The 16,932-nt window shown below is 37.6% G+C and overlaps 1 protein-coding gene across 3 annotated transcripts in view; it reads right to left on the bottom strand.

The window, feature by feature from the left end:
- Positions 1–16,932, bottom strand: part of shank3a (SH3 and multiple ankyrin repeat domains 3a) — a 250,984-nt gene that overhangs the window by 210,374 nt on the left and 23,678 nt on the right. Inside the window, exon 1 of one of the 3 annotated variants that reach the window (XM_085359162.1) lies at positions 11,537–11,857. The exons of the other annotated variants lie outside the window; for them this stretch is intronic. The gene's annotated coding sequence lies outside the window, so the exon portion shown is untranslated. Of the gene's footprint in view, positions 1–11,536; positions 11,858–16,932 lie in introns of those variants that run through there. 3 annotated transcript variants of the gene reach the window in all.

The following is a 16,932-nucleotide window of genomic DNA, read 5'->3' as shown; positions in this document are numbered from 1 at the left end:
ACTTTACTCCATCTTTAGTTTACAGCAAAGCACCACATCTTTCTGCCCCACAATATTACCTGTATTTAGATCAAATGCAGCAGAACTGAACAAAACAAAAGGTGGAGTGTTGGGAGGAAGCAGCAGAATCCCGATGATATATCTAGGTTTGCAGGCAGCCAAGCTACTTTTCACACAGAGCACTACAGTTTACAGTATTTCAGGCACAGTCTTTTCTCAGTAGTGTGCACAAACAAAATTAATTTACTGTAGTTTTTTATTTTATTTCTTCCCCTTTTTTTTTAACTCTCTATCAGAGCTATTACACATCATATTGATGTCTGTCAAGCTACAGCAATTATTGGGATGTGTCAGTGTATCACAGTGTCAGCATGTTACTGCATGTAATATTGACTTTGATATGTACTTACAGCATCACACATTCTACAGAGAAATCGAGAGAAACACACGCATTTATACACGTGGCACAATAACAGTTTTTTCATTAACACAGGGAAAGCTAGAGATCTTACAGCGAGTATTGTTTTGAGTTCTTGTACGCATGATAGAGGCCATCTGTTAAATAAAGATTTCAAGTTTATATGGTTGAACAGTTTATGATAACACAGCTTTCCTCTGGATAAATCCTGTGTTCCCTCCAGAGTCCCAATCCTCAGGACCAGCAATTTCTAAGAAAACAGCTAGCTCTTATATCAAAAACATATTGATTCTCCTTCAGTTACCTCTCATTGATCTAAATTGCCACGCTGTTTCCAGAGAGGAACACATACATAAGTCCTGTGCTTACCTGAATTATTTTTGTAAGGATGTTGGTTGCTCACTTTGTCATCAGGTCTGCTAGTTTTGTGCCGCTAATGTGCAGCCCTTGGCAAATTGCTGGTCATGACTGAGATTAACTGGCTGTATCTATAGATTTAAATGTAAACACTACATTTTTAGTATTTCATCTACAGGACTTTCTCATATTGGTGTATTTTTAAGATTGTGACATCATGCTAATTCACTCTACTTAGTAAATCAGGCCCTTAGTTATTGTCATTTCTAATTATTTTCGAATAATTTTTGGTTTTAAGTTCATAAAATTGTCCGTGAGGCAGTTTTTTTACAATACTGCTTTCCCCCAACTTGCATTGATTAACACAATTAACACACTGGTGTATTCGGGTACATTTATCACCCACCACCTCATTTTTATCATGTAATATCAAGTACCCTGTGAACAAGATTTTTTTAATATCTTCTCTAGAGGATATTTATCAAGCATAAGACACTGAGTGGCTGTTACCTCAGAATTATTGCTCTTATGAATGTCTATTAAATGTATGTATTTTGATATGAAATGTAATGTTAAAACTAAGCAATAGTAACTCACTTTCAAAAATTAACCTAGCAGAGTTATCTGCTTTATACAAATAATGCAGCAATGTCAGCTATAAAATAAACATTTATATTGTAAATTAATGGTACGCTTGCTTCTCTTTTTTGATGACTTTCTCTTTACATTTTATAGTTAAAGATCATATATATATATATATATATATATATATATATATATATATATATATATATATATATATATATATATATATATATATATATATATATATATATATATATATATATATATATATACACACACACATACATACATACATACAGTGGGGCAAAAAAAGTATTTAGTCAGCCACCGATTGTGCAAGTTCCCCCACTTAAAATGATGACAGAGGTCAGTAATTTGCACCAGAGGTACACTTCAACTGTGAGAGACAGAATGTGAAAAAAAAAATCCATGAATTCACATGGTAGGATTTGTAAAGAATTTATTCGTAAATTAGGGTGGAAAATAAGTATTTGGTCACCTCAAACAAGGAAAATCTCTGGCTCTCACAGACCTGTAACGTCTTCTGTAAGAAGCTTTTCTGTCCCCCACTCGTTACCTGTATGAATGGCACCTGTTTGAACTCATCATCTGTATAAAAGACACCTGTCCACAGCCTCAAACAGTCAGACTCCAAACTCCGCCATGGCCAAGACCAAAGAGCTTTCGAAGGACACCAGGAAAAGTATTGTAGACGTGCACCAGACTGGGAAGAGTGAATCTACAATACGCGAGCAGCTTGGTGTGAAAAAATCAACTGTGGGAGCAATCATCAGAAAATGGAAGACATACAAGACCACTGATAATCTCCCTCGATCTGGGGCTCCACGCAAGATCTCATCCCGTGGGGTCAAAATGATCATGAGAACGGTGAGAAAAGATCCCAGAACCACACGGGGGGACCTGGTGAATGACCTGCAGAGAGCTGGGACCAAAGTAACAAAGGTCACCATCAGTAACACACTACAACGGCAGGGAATCAAATCCCCCAGTGCCAGACGTGTTCCGCTGCTGAAGCCAGTGCATGTCCAGGCCCGTCTGAAGTTTGCCAGAGAGCACATGGATGATACAGCAGAGGATTGGGAGAATGTCATGTGGTCAGATGAAACCAAAGTAGAACTTTTTGGTATAAACTCAACTCGTCGTGTTTGGAGGAAGACGAATACTGAGTTGCATCCCAAGAACACCATACCTACTGTGAAGCATGGGGGTGGAAACATCATGCTATGGGGCTGTTTTTCTGCCAAGGGGACAGAACGACTGATCCGTGTTAAGGACAGAATGAATGGGGCCATGTATTGTGCGATTTTGAGCCAAAACTTCCATCAGTGAGAACTTTGAAGATGAAACGAGGCTGGGTCTTCCAACATGACAATGATCCAAAACACACCGCCCGGGCAACAAAGGAGTGGCACCGTAAGAAGCATTTGAAAGTCCTGGAGTGGCCTAGCCAGTCTCCAGACCTCAACCCCATAGAAAATCTGTGGCGGGAGTTGAAAGTCTGTGTTGCTCGGCGACAGCCCCAAAACATCACTGCTCTCGAGAAGATCTGCATGGAGGAATGGGCCAAAATACCAGCTACTGTGTGTGCAAACCTGGTAAAGACCTATAGTAAACGTTTGCCCTCTGTTATTGCCAACAAAGGTTATGTTACAAAGTATTGAGTTGTATTTTTGTTATTGACCAAATACTTATTTTCCACCCTGATTTACGAATAAATTCTTTACAAATCCTACCATGTGGATTCATGGATTTTTTTTTTCATATTCTGTCTCTCACAGTTGAAGTGTACCTCTGGTGCAAATTACTGACCTCTGTCATCATTTTAGGTGGGGGAACTTGCACAATCGGTGGCTGACTAAATACTTTTTTGCCCCACTGTATGTATGTGTATATATATATATATATATATATATATATATATATATATATATATATATATATATATATACACACACACACATTAGGGGTGCAACAACACATTAGGGGTGCAACAATACTCGTATCGATATTGAACAGTTCGATACAGTGCTTTCGGTTCGGTACGCATATGTATCGAACAATACAAAATATTTTATTTATTTTATCAACTTTTCTTCTGACGATGCTGTCTGTGTTGAGCGCTCAGTGGATCTGCGTTCGACTACTCTGCCTAGGCTGCACTGTCAAGTGCAGATCAACTGAGCGCAGCGCAAGCTAGCAAGACGGAAGCTAAGCTAGTTGCAACATGGCAACTGCCTCAACGCTACCCAAAATTGAACCTCCCCCACCCTCATTCAGATCTGGCGTTTGGAACTATCTTGGTTTTCATGTGAAGCATGACCCTGATGGTAAGCGCGTCATGGACAAAAGTACTTTTGTCCTGCTCAATGCTCAATTGGTGGGAACCAGTGCGTTAGCACAGTTAGCTTGTTAACGTCTTGACGCCATTCAGCCCCACGCACGGGACGATCCGCGGTAACTCGTTAACGGAGATTTGCCGCGTTGTGGCATTAATGTCATTTTAACGAGATTAACGCTGACTGCACTAGTGGGAACACAATGAATATGACTGCACATTTACTCCGACATCATCCTAGTGCAAAGACAAGTGGAAGCAGACAAAAACAACAAGCACGCATGCTACAAACTTTACCCGAGTCATTTAGACAGCCGTTAGCACATGAGTCTCCTTATGGTGACCTGATATGTTTAATATGCTGCTGAGAGTATACCCCAGAAGAAGTGTATAGTATAGCTTTTATTTTGGAAAGAGCCATTTCTCTGTAATAAACTCTCTTTTCCAAAGATGAGTGATTTCTCGATCAGATAGATTAATTTTTTTATTTTATTTTGTTGTTTCAGCAACATTAAATTTTAAAACTGTACTTTTGAGTTAAAATATATATTTATAATTTTAGTAAATGACATTAAAAAGGCATGAACATTTTTTGTATCGAAAAAATATTGAACCGTGACACCAAAGTATCGAACCGAACCAAACCATGAATTTTGTGTATCGTTGCACCCCTAAAATAAATATATATATATATATATATATATAGGGAGAGAGAAAGAGAGAGAGATTTCAAATACAGTACCTCAGGCTTCAATCACTTAAGTGAATATTACTAATACAATTCTTATTAATAATAAAAAATAAATATGAATAATAAATAAATAAATACATTTCTAATTATATTAAAATTACTGCAGTCATATCTTTACCTTTCAAAAAATCTGCTTTGAATATCTAAGGCCATCCATTTGTCTACCCCCCACCCAGGAACAAAGATAAACACCTTTTATCCTTCATTCATCACTACTCCCATTCCGCCCAACAAAATAAAAACAATGCAAAACATAAGCAATATGAAACAGACTTTGTAAAAAACAAAATGAAGTCATCATAAATATTTAACAGGGACATGACAAAAATGCCTCAAATAAGAAAAAATCCTCAAGACAATTGTTGTCATTGTGTAGCCATCCATTTAAATAACAAAAAGAATGTTTAATATCACATCATTTATCTTTATATGCTTTCATTTCATCTTTCTTTGCGGGTTCAAGGGTGTGGTGTTACTATTTTTTTTGCATTATAGGCATACGCATATTATAAAAGTTTAATGTATGTAATGATTTCTGTCAAAGCTGTCTTTTGTAAAAAACAGTTTTGTTCTTGTAGGGAGCTGCTGTATTGCGTTGCATTTTTAGGTTCTCAAAACTGCCCATTCTTTTGCCTAATCATTTATCCACCTTAAAATGACTGGCAGCTGGAACATATCCCAGGTTTGATAATGCAAAATACAGGGCACACCCTGGACCAGGGCCAACAAAGAGAGACAAACAACCACAAATTCTCACACCCACTCCTACTGCCAAGTTGGACTGTGACAGGAAAGTGGAGCAACCAGAGGAAAAACATGCAGGTTCAGGCACAAAACCATCATTGTGACACGCAGTTTTGGAATAATTTTACTTAAAGCAACATGCTGTGACAAAACAAATTTCCCACGTGTGGGACTAATAAAGGTTATCTTATCTTATCTTATCTTATCTTATCTTATGTGGAATAAAACAGTCTCTCTCATGCCCCTTGTTATCTTCTACTTTTATTCTGCTCTTTTGTCTTTCTAGTTTCCCATTTCTTACCAGCTTCTAATTTTCGCTGTCTCTGTCTTCGTGTTTGCAGCTCTTCAGGCTGATTTTTTTCATGTACCTTGTTGAGCTTTTATTTTTGACCCTTTTCCCCCCCTTTGCTGACTTTCCATCTGTGTCTCATTTCCCAGTGAGCTATGCTGTATATCCAGTCTAGTTTTTCTGTTAGCCTCTTCTGAGTCATTACTTTTCAGGACTAACCCTGCCCGTTTTATGTAATTCAATTAAATATATATATTTTCTTGTTATTCTACATTTTGGTCTCCAATTTAACTGCAAAACATAACATCCTCTGGCCCAATAAATTACTGCTGTTTACTTTAGTCTTTTTCATTTATTCTCAGTTGTATGTTTTACAAGTGACACTGGCGTAATCAGTTGAATGACCAGAGCTTGAATGACCACAACTGACCCGCGAGCCTGCATGGCCAACAGCCAACCAGTGATCAGCACTGCTTCCTACCCTGCTCCCCTCTTTGTGCACTTGTTTACGCATCATTTCAAACCTTACTGATGCAAAATAATTGGATTATGATCCAAACATTTCTCTTTCGTTGGCTCAAGTGGCTTTCATAACGCACAAGTTCTACTCTATTCTACTTTTCTGAAAATCTTAATTATTCATGTAACCTGTTTTTATGTAAAAATTATTCAGGACATGTCATGAATACCAGAATATTTCTGGGTTTAATGTCAGTGAAAGAGAGATATTTTACACTTAAAAGACAGGCACCAAACAGCACAGAGTAAAATGCACTGATGTAAGCACCTAATTACATCATCAAAGATCAACAGCATCCTTCTTTAGTGACACATACCATAAACTGTGTTCAGTCCTGTTTTCTGAATGGATAGGCAAGGCACTCAGAGGTCCTCTCAGAGTTAATGAACAGAAAAACCGAAGCTGTCCATGTGTACCCCGTTCACTGTGGAATTCAGGATCTGAAGGCAGACCTACAACTGTGTAGCAGAGGTAATAGGATCACAGTTGTCCATCTGGCCTCATCCCAAGACACGCGACAGGCTCTAAATAACTCACAGCTAATTCTGTTGTTTTCTGATTCTGTCCTCACTCTGTCACAATCCACTACCCATCAACGTTAAGGAACAGCAAACAATTCTGATCACTTTATAAGGCTGTTTTTTGTCTTTTCCAATAAATACATTAAAACTTTCTAGTTCTTACTTATTCCACACTCTTTATTGCTGTTCATCAAGATTTAGAGATTTTCCTAAAAACTGTTGCATGACCAAAGAGCCGTGTGGTATGTGGTATGGCAAAACTAGTTCTCCACCTTTGGCAGGGTCTGGTTAGAATGTCCTTGCAGTGAATCATTAGAGCAGAAAAAAGATTTCAGTGGGGCATTGAGTATTTGTTTCACCGGAAAATGGATGATCTCATCTGACCAATACAGAAGTCCACAACAAAGCTTTGCAAAACTCAACATTTTGACATTTCCTAAGAATTAGGACTTAATTGTGGCAGATAAAAGTTGTTCACAATGCATCTTAGTCCTTAATAGCGCTCTTAACACTTAATGCGTAATAAAGCATGTTTGATACATGTGTTTTTTGAGTTTTTGAGATTTGTACATTATCAGTGTGATTTCGTTTCTCACTGAAAACCATAATCAAAGTGCACAACGCATTTTTAAGCAATAAATTGAAAAATGTATTACAAGACAAAACCAAACAATGCTGGATGTTGCAAATATGATGCTAATAGTTAAATATGTAAATCAATTTCTGACAGTTCAAAATACACTCCATTAAAGAAAACAGAATTGTATGGCAATTATTTCATGATTAATACTTTAAAGGGTTATGGTGGAAAACTGTTAAGTACAGTGAAGAGAACTTATAAGAAGCATATGAGTTTAAGGAGAGAAAGGCAAAGTTTTGAGAGAGTTATGAGAGTGCACAGGAATGATGTCGACATTTTTCTCTATCCAGGTGAGGACATGCAGTTCACATAATCCTGTTAATTCTTCCTTTAAAGCCGCAAAAGATCCAATCACCAAAGTGACATGCTTGAAGATGTGTTAATGCAACATCAACTCAAGCACTAATTAAGATATTCCACCGTATAGGTTAAGTGGCAGGGAAAAAAACAACGGAGAGCACGTCAGGGATGACGAGAAAGTGACTGGAGAAAATCCGTCCCGGTCAACCACCCAAACATCAATAACGGGAACCTTATACAGCGCTTCCCTATACCCGTCGAACTCCCGCAGGCATAAAGAAATTACGGAGGCTATTACTTATCACCTGACCAAAGATATGGCTCCCATCAACACTGTGCAAAACGAGGGATTTAGGAAAATGATCAACACCCTAGACAAACGCTACACAGTGCCGTCCCGCAACTATTTTTCTATTGTTGCACTACCTGCTCTATACACGCAGTGTCGAGCAACAGTGGAGACGGAATTTCAAGCAGTACAACATTTTGCGGCAACGACAAAATGTGAGACATTTGTTGTTTTTATGTTTATTTATTGTTTTTATGTTCAGTCTCAAATGTTATGAAGTTGATGTGCAGTTAATAAGTGCAATAAATATTTATACTGGAAAAGAAAATCGTGAGAGAATCGTGATCTCAATTCTAAGCAAAAAAATCGTGATTCCCATTTTATGCAAAATCGTGCAGCCCTACTGACTAGTATATATGAACTCCCCACCAAAAAGTGCACATGTCAACATCTGATGTTAACACTGATAACATCTGCAAAAATGCAGATGTACTACTTGCCACAATCCCAAAGTACAAACTCAACTTCATATTTTGCCTGTGACTCACACAGCACTGAACAGGTGATATAGTTTTCACATCCACAAGTGCATAAAGGTCTGTTTGGCTCTGAGGAATGTAAACTTTGCAATCAAACAGTGAGAGTGAGGGTGAGGGTGCATGTAGACCTCTGGATTTCAATGACTACTAGACTACGGTGCCCTCAGCTCTCCTCAACTCTCCAGAGTATCATCAGAGTCTATCTGTAGCAGGTGGCACACCTACCCGTCTGCATACATTAAGTGGTCAATGCATCGACAGCATAAGGTTGGCTATCCTTTGGACCTTTTTTACATCATTTTAACTGGCAGATATCTTCACTGTCATTTTTCATGCCAGAAGTAGCGTTCATTGGGTAATATTAGTGTAAGAAGCCTAGCTATAATAAATATTGATATCAGATAACAGCTGAGGTGACAAGGTTAGCACACTGTACATAGCTGCTGTAAATATCGATTGCATGTGGAAGTATATTGTCTAGTTTCACTTATCTTTGACATCTCCATAACAAATGGACAAAGTCTGATGGATAATAAGCTTCAGGATAGGATAGCCTGCTGATTGCATTGCATTGCATTAAAGACAAACTGAATGTAATTTAGCCTTCATTTAACAACCTGTACTTACAAATTTGGGAATCGGGGATGTATAAAAAACTGACCTGCATTAAAGGCTTAACCTAATTTTTTAAAACAAAGTTCTGATAATTATGAGGCCAAAAATAAATTTTCATACTTATCACACATTTTTTCCTTTAGTTTTAGTTCAAAATGACTGCACTGAACCGTGAGAAATTCAACTTGTAATAGTGAGAAGATGTTACATTTTCTGTAGAAACTGGGTCATATAACCTCATGTGCAACAACAGATGTCATCATAGTATATACACATGAGAAAAATCTCAAATGTCAAAGAGCTCACTTTCTAACAGCTGCATACATTTCTCTCCTCAGGGTCATTTTCAAGACTGTAGACACATACCGCTCAAGAGACACATAGGATGATGTAATTATATTAAGGCCTAGGAAAGTGACATCCTCTGGTTCCCTTCAAGTCCATCACCTGTTTGAGATCTATGTGACAAGATAGACTGGAGAGGAAAAGACCGAATGAGACAGAGAAAGACTATTGCTGTGCAAAGCAGTTGATCTGTAATGCTGCTAGAGTCTTTGGTGTCTGCGTGTCAAATGCCAGTGCACTCCATAGGAATACGATAACGAGGGTTGTGCACAGAGGGAATGCCAAATGAGATATCAAACACAGAAGAGAGCTAAGAAACGCCGAGCACAGCACTGAACCATTTAATAAGACATAGACAGAATGGCTGCCTACCTACATTGTACTTCAGTACTGCTATTCATCTGGGCTGTGACAATACACAACCTGGCACAGGACATACCATGACATGAATACCGCAGCATACATTCACAGTCCTGTGATGATATGCTTAGCTAAAGTGCATTTGGCATTTAGTGATAGTTCACCGTCCAATGATCTCATTAAAACCCTCTAAGCCTAGGACTAAAGATTGTCTCGCAGATTTTGTTACAGTGATTGATAGTGCCATTAAGTTTCCTCCCTGTGCACTTTTTCTGGAAACTCAACAGCGAACTGTATTCCCTGTATCGATTAACATTTAACACTGACATTATTTTACTTCATATCTGCTAATCTATACTTGTCGGAAAAGGTAAAGATCATTGATTATTTGCCAAAAATAATCGAATTAATTGATCAGGAAGAAGAGTAGAAATAGATTGCACCTTTGCCTTAAACTCTGCCTTTAACCTGCCTAACTATCTAAAGAAATGCAGTTGCGTACGTTTACAGAAACCAAAATGTAAGCACACCTTCTAGCTATCTAATAATAAACGAAAAGTCAACCCATGCCTCGGTGCCTTGTTCTGCAAGTCACAATGAACACGGCAGCCCCAAATTATGAACATTTTTCTGAGTCATCAAATAACAGCTGACAAGCTCAGCTAGATCAATGCAGGCAGGGAGCTAAGTGTCATGGAGTGACAACACACATAGAATGTCAGGGACGATTTTGAGCCAAATGTATCATTTGTTGCCAAAATGTGGGTGACCTAACAGTTATCTAATGCTTCACACACAGAGACAGAACATCTGAGCTGTTACTGCTGTTCCGCTAAGGTTTAGATCCAGCAACTATTCAAATACATCCATAAAAAGCAAATACCATGCCTTATTTAAATTAACCATGGTAAGGAGTCTATGAATGTTTGAATACACCTGTGCACATGGCTTTAAAAAAAAAAATCGGGGTCACTTCACAGCTTTAGGTAGGCACACATTTTAATGGTGAGAGTAAATCTAAAAATATTGAATAATTCTGATGCTTGAGTAAAGAACAGCAGTTAGATAAGGTTTATGTAACATAACGGGGTACTCTCAACCAGGGGCCAACCAGGGATTGAGGAAAAAATATAAATTTGGGCCCCACCACTTTAACACTGTAAATCATACCAACACTAAAAATATAACACTGTGCAGACATAGATCACTAATTTGCTTAGATAAATGGGGCGATTGTGGCTCAAGAGTTGGCAGTTCGTCTTGTAATCAGAAGGTTGCTGCCGGTTCAAGCCCCGGCTCGGACAGTCTCGGTCGTTGTGTCCTTGGGCAAGACACTTCACCCGTTGCCTACTGTTGATGGCCAGAGGGGCCGATGGCGCGATATGGCAGCCTTGCTTCTGTCAGTCTGCCCCAGGGCAGCCGTGGCTAAAACTGTAGCTGCCTCCACAAGTGTGTGAATGTGAGAGTGAATGAATAGTGGAATTGTAAAGCGCTTTGGGTGCCTAGAAAAGCGCTATATAAATGCAATCCATTATTATTATCATTATAAAAAAACGTTTTAAAAAATCGCTTAAGGTTGATGAGATATGTGCAAGTTTTTTGTTTACATTTTAATATTTTTCATTATAACATTATTGATTTTCTTTTGTTTGTTTTTATATTGATTGGTACCGTACACCAAATGCAAATAGAAATGAAGTATAAAATAAACTTTTGGATAAACGTTTAAATTCTCAAATATAAAAAAGTGTAAAGAAAATTAATATTGCTTAAACATTTTTATTGATATTATTAGGTATTGGTAAATACAGCTTTAATAACACTTTGGATATCCATTTTCAAGCAAAGCATAGTTAACTAAAATATGTCCCTGAATTTTATTCACAAGCTCACATAAGAGAACTCACCTCCTCCTTCAGATATCAGTGGGGCTGGTCCTGTGTCAGAAGTATACGTATGGAGAGATGGGAGAGAGACAGCTAATCCTGAGCCAGAGGTTCCATTTGCCTGGCCTGGCACCGCATGTTGGCTAAACTTGTAACTGGTTGTTAGGAATGAAGTAAGCTAACTAATAATAGGAAATTCAAGTCATTTCTTTCATGTGGACTTAGTTTACTGTGAGTTTAATTTCCAACCTGCCTTTTCCTTTTCTTTTTTAAAACCCAGACTTTAATCTGAGCCATGCTGTTGTCCTCCTGGAGAGGTTTCGTTATAGCACTCGGCGTCTGCTAGGGGCGCGTGCACCTGGACCAGACCATATCATGAAATAGAAAGGGGGGAGGCGGGGTCAGAGGCTGACTGGATTTTGTGAGTCGTCGAAAAACGTAAGTAAATAATGTTACGAATCAAATTAGTCTATAAGTACCCTGTGAAGCAAACAATATTTTATGGTGATAGGCTAATCGTTTAAAAAAGGACTAATTGATCCATGGAATCGAGGTATTTACTTGTTCCCTGAGTGCTGTTAGGGATGTGTGATTGAAACTTAGATATTTATATTTTTGTTTCTTTTAGTGATTAATTTAAACTTCTTTAAATATATATTTATTGGGCTGTTGTTATTTACTTTTCAGCATATAAGTAAATAAACAAGTCCGCAGTTATTATTCAAGAAAAAATGCTTTGCTTGCTAGATATGTCCAAAATATTTAATCTGATCTAATTTGTACATGAAAGATGTGAAGCTTTTTGCTCTAACTGCTGAAAATTGACAGAGAATAATTTAACAAGATTAAGAGCTGTGGAATTTTTTAAACTTTATTTATTTTACTCGATGGTTATTTGTTTTATAAATTCCTGGTAAACGTTGCTACTTTCCTACCGTTTGATCTAACCAATATGCATGCCACTGCGTGGCAGCCGTCATCTTAGTAACAACCTTGCTATACTAATGAGAAGTGACAGCTGGCTGTGCAGTAAGACAACATGCAAAATATCAGAAGAAACCATTGTATGAAGTTGTATCAAATTGCAACTGTCACTAATTTAAAAAATTAGAACTGTGTCTGACTTTGACACATATGTGTTATTTCATTCTTAAAGTGTAAGAATATTAACAGTAAAAACTAATAATGTGATATCAATTCATTCTAGAACAACAAAGTGCATTTCATTAAATAAATTAATTACTTTCAGCTAGTCTTATATTGAAACGACTGTGCAAAATGACTAAACCCCTTCATCATTTCCAAAAACAATTATGACATTAACACTGAGGATTTGTTTACTTCACTTTAATCTTCACTTTAAGGTTAGCTGACCAATCGATGCTAACCTGTTGATTAATATTCCCAAATAAGTGTAAAATGTCCAAACAGTCAGCATTAGTAATTGTTTATCTTGCCTTTGAAGTTGAAATTAGCTAATAACCTTACCAAGTAAAAAAAGAGGCTATATCTGAAAGGCATGTAGAAATGAGAGTTGGTGATGGACCCACTCCCCACCAGAATAAGAGCAGAGGCATTTTAAATTTGAAAAGCCAGTGGATAACATCACTGAGTTAATTTATCACCAGTTTAATTCTTAGGTGAATAAAAAAAAAAAGGAGAAAACTAATGCAGCAATTATCCCAGATTTTTTACAGGATCTTCCCGGAAGAACTGTTTTAGTTGCATATTACCATCCAGCAAATCTAAAGATATGTTTTCCCATTATATTACCATTACTTCCAACTGGTGCCAGCTGAAGAAATCAGTTTGAATTGCTGATGCAGTCACAGTTACCTCACTACGTATTTTTCATATGAATTTTTGTTCTAATATTTGGTATTTCTTTACCAATATTTCTGCATCAATACTGCAACAGTAAAGTCTAAACATATCCACAAATTCCTTCTCATTTATAATAATACAGTGTCTACGAAAACATCCCAGAATGAAAAAGATATAACGCCGCAGCCGGGTGAGCTTGAAATAAAATAAATAAATCAAAGTTTAAAAAACGGATCCTTCTTCACAGTTGACTTAGCATTCTGTTTTCCCTGAGGTTGAAGGTGGTTTGCTCTAAAAGATTCATAAATATAAAATTCACCTTAGGAAGTGAAATAGCTAACTGTCTGTATACCGTACACCCTACAGCTTAAGTCATTGATCTCCTCTTCCTTCAACTTACTGTCAGATCAAAGAGACTAAGTTGGAAAAATACAAATGTACTAGCCTCTAAAGATTTTGAATGCACGGTATTGTTTCAAGCAGGTGACTGGGTGTGTATCTGTGATATTGTGCTCAAGAGTGTGACAAAGTAAAACAGGAGAACACATGAATACATCTTTGTATTTTAAGATGATGCCAAAGGGAAAGGCTCCAGCATCCCTGCGATCCTGATAAGGATAAGCATGTCTGGATGGATGGATGGATGGATGGATGGATGGATCATCCCAAAGTCAATAATTCCCAGGTGTTACCTGTACATAGTTTTATAATACCTATGCCAATATTACAAAAACAAGAAAGAGGACATTCCAAAAATGAGGTTTCCAGCTGTTATCTTGTAAGCATACTTGCACACAAAATATTTATTTTGAATTTTGAATATCCTTTTTACTCAAAATGAACCAAGAAAATCAAATCTACCATTAAATGGAGAGATTACAGATGTGGCAAGCTAAATATATTACAACAACATTTTCTGTGCCATCAAAGCCTGTCCACTGTATTGATACAGTGAATTCAACATTCAGCACCGTCTTATTCAAAGCAATGCACCTCGGTCTACATACTCTGAAGAAAAGCCTGATGCCACTGCCTTAGTTCATGCTTACCAGAGCAGAACAATGAGAATGAATGACCTTGACTATCAGATGTAGACATGGGGTTATTGGAGGGTCATATATAAAGCATGTGCTTGATTCTGCCAGCGATTATAATTGCCTTGGGCCTGAAGGCAGCCTGCAATGAGGTGGGTTGCAGGAGAATATGATGCCATTTAAACACAATAATGACCATAGTACAATGCCCTCTCAACTATCTCATAGCTACTCAAATGATTGAAATTCACACCATGTCACATTAGCATATCAAGCCTTTAGTATTCAGCTAAACTCTGGCTGCATAAAGCAACAGAGGGCAGAGGTTTGCTCTCTGAGTGGTTAGTATATGGAGACAGATGGCTTTGAGAGCCCAGTGTTAGCCTTGGCTGCAGAACCCCGACAACAGATCTTGTGATGTGGCACATTGGTCCTTTGCTGCTCATTTAGACACATGGGACCACTAAGATAAACACGGATACAGACATTCCTCTGTGCTCCCTTGGCAGTGTGGGCAGCACACTGGGCAGTTGTACAGGACACCTCCACCCCACCAATTCACCTCCTTTCCCCTCTTATACTCGATTCTCTCTCTGATTCGTCATCTCTACAGATCTGTGCTGAACCATTGCCCAGAAAGCAGTGCAAAGACAAGATGTGTCTAAACCTTTGTACCTTTCTGCTGATATGAACTACTCAGTGTACTCACAAAAAGAGTGTGGAACATGAAGTTGTCGTGCTTGTTACACTAGGATGCAACCTTGAGTTGAATAAGTGGTTAAGATACAGATGGATCACATTTGGTTGTTTCTATGCCAACTCATGCTTCTTCTCATCCTGTCTATCACCATGACGGAGAAATGGCTCCAACTCTGCTCTGATGAGGGCTCTTCCATTTCCTTAATTGCACTTTGTGGAGTTGAGGAGTGAGGAGAGAGGAGATGCAAATGGAGAGGAAATAAATGTGTGCGATAGTCTGAAGTTAGTTTTATCAAGTGGTGAGCTTGAAAGATGAATGAATGGATGCTGCACTTCCACAATTGCATCTATGCATGTGACAGTTTCCCATAGAATTTGAGGGATCAGTAGATGACATCATAAATCTTGGTTTTATCACATTGTGTGTGATATATCAAACATAGTAGAATATACCATAGATTCTATAAACTATAATATTAAATGGCACAGTGGAACAATATGTGTGTATCAATTTTCTTATTTAAAGAAATACATTTAACTTAAAATTGGCACTAGGGAACTGATGGTTTGCCATTTGACTGAAATTGCTTCTTGTAAAAAACAACTTATACAGTTACAGAGATGGTAGTGGTGTGTGATACTGCAATTTTTGGTATCAATCAGATGCCAAGTAAACACAGGACCAGTATTGCCGATACCAATACAGATAATTCAACTTATGATGGTAGTTTATCTAGGAGAGAGTGGTGTGTCATGATTTATGAGATTAATCGTCATCAATTTGCCAACTCTGAACACATTTTAATGACTACTAAATCACTTTCCAGAATAATTAGGGGAGAAAAACAAAGTATCAGCCTGATTCTGTATATTATACCATAGTCCTATAAGTTGTATTTGAATCTAAACTGCTGACTGTTAATGGATGGATTAAGGATATCGTTTTGGTAAAATAACTGAAAATTAAGAAATGAATTGTTAAGTAATTGCTTCTTAAAGTTAGTTTAAAAAAGTGAACAACCTGTATTTTTCTGATATTTCTGTCATTTTCTGTGAAGCAAATTATGGCTTAAAAGAAACCAAATTACATCAAAGTCACACTGATATATTACTGAATGTCAGCGTGGTCCTGTGCTGCACCAGATTTGAAGAGGCATGGTTTACTAATACATATAAAAAAGAAACTACAACAAAAATTTGTTTTTTGTAGGTTTTATAAAAACAAGATCTCATGAATATCCTTAAAAATATAATCGAGTTATTGTAATTACCACGGAGAAGTCATGAGTCACCCTCATGTCTTTATATTTTACTTTCAAAGAGATATACTATCTTGTAGTATGGCTATAAGAAAATATGTAGACACACTACAAGCAAAGTAATAGTTCCCCAGCCTTTCTGAAGGTCTTCCAAAGTTTTCTTTGGACATTGGCTTTCTTTTCACTCACTTTTAGTCTAGTCCTTGTACCTGATCATTTTCAAAGGAATGTTTTGTTTGCTTGTTTGTTAAGCCACTTAAATGAAAATAACTCATCTGAAGGCCATGTTCTTCGGAAATAGGAGAAAATACAGTAAAGTCCTAACACAGGACCTGAGATCTGGCGAGCTGATCCATCTGCTTTTTGCTGAAGCCTCATCTAAAATGGTCTCTCTAGAAGTGTGGCTGTCAAGAAGCCATGTATATAGGGAGGAAGTCAGGAAGGTAAAAAAGTGTCTACTGTTCAGCCATCCATAAACCATGGTAAGAGCTCTGTCATGCTTTGGGGCTGTATGTCAGCCAGTGGGGTTGGGGATCTTGTCAATTTTGATCCACCATGCAATGCCATCTGGGAAGGGTCTGATTGGCAGCAGTTTCATGTT

Source organism: Diplotaxodon limnothrissa, linkage group LG7 (assembly GCF_057381915.1).
Source record: "Diplotaxodon limnothrissa isolate DT_005_m linkage group LG7, D_limnothrissa_male_GT1.1, whole genome shotgun sequence".
Lineage (NCBI taxonomy): Eukaryota > Metazoa > Chordata > Actinopteri > Cichliformes > Cichlidae > Diplotaxodon > Diplotaxodon limnothrissa.
Note: the sequence above shows the minus strand (reverse complement) of the source record. Positions and strands in the feature narration are given on the sequence as shown.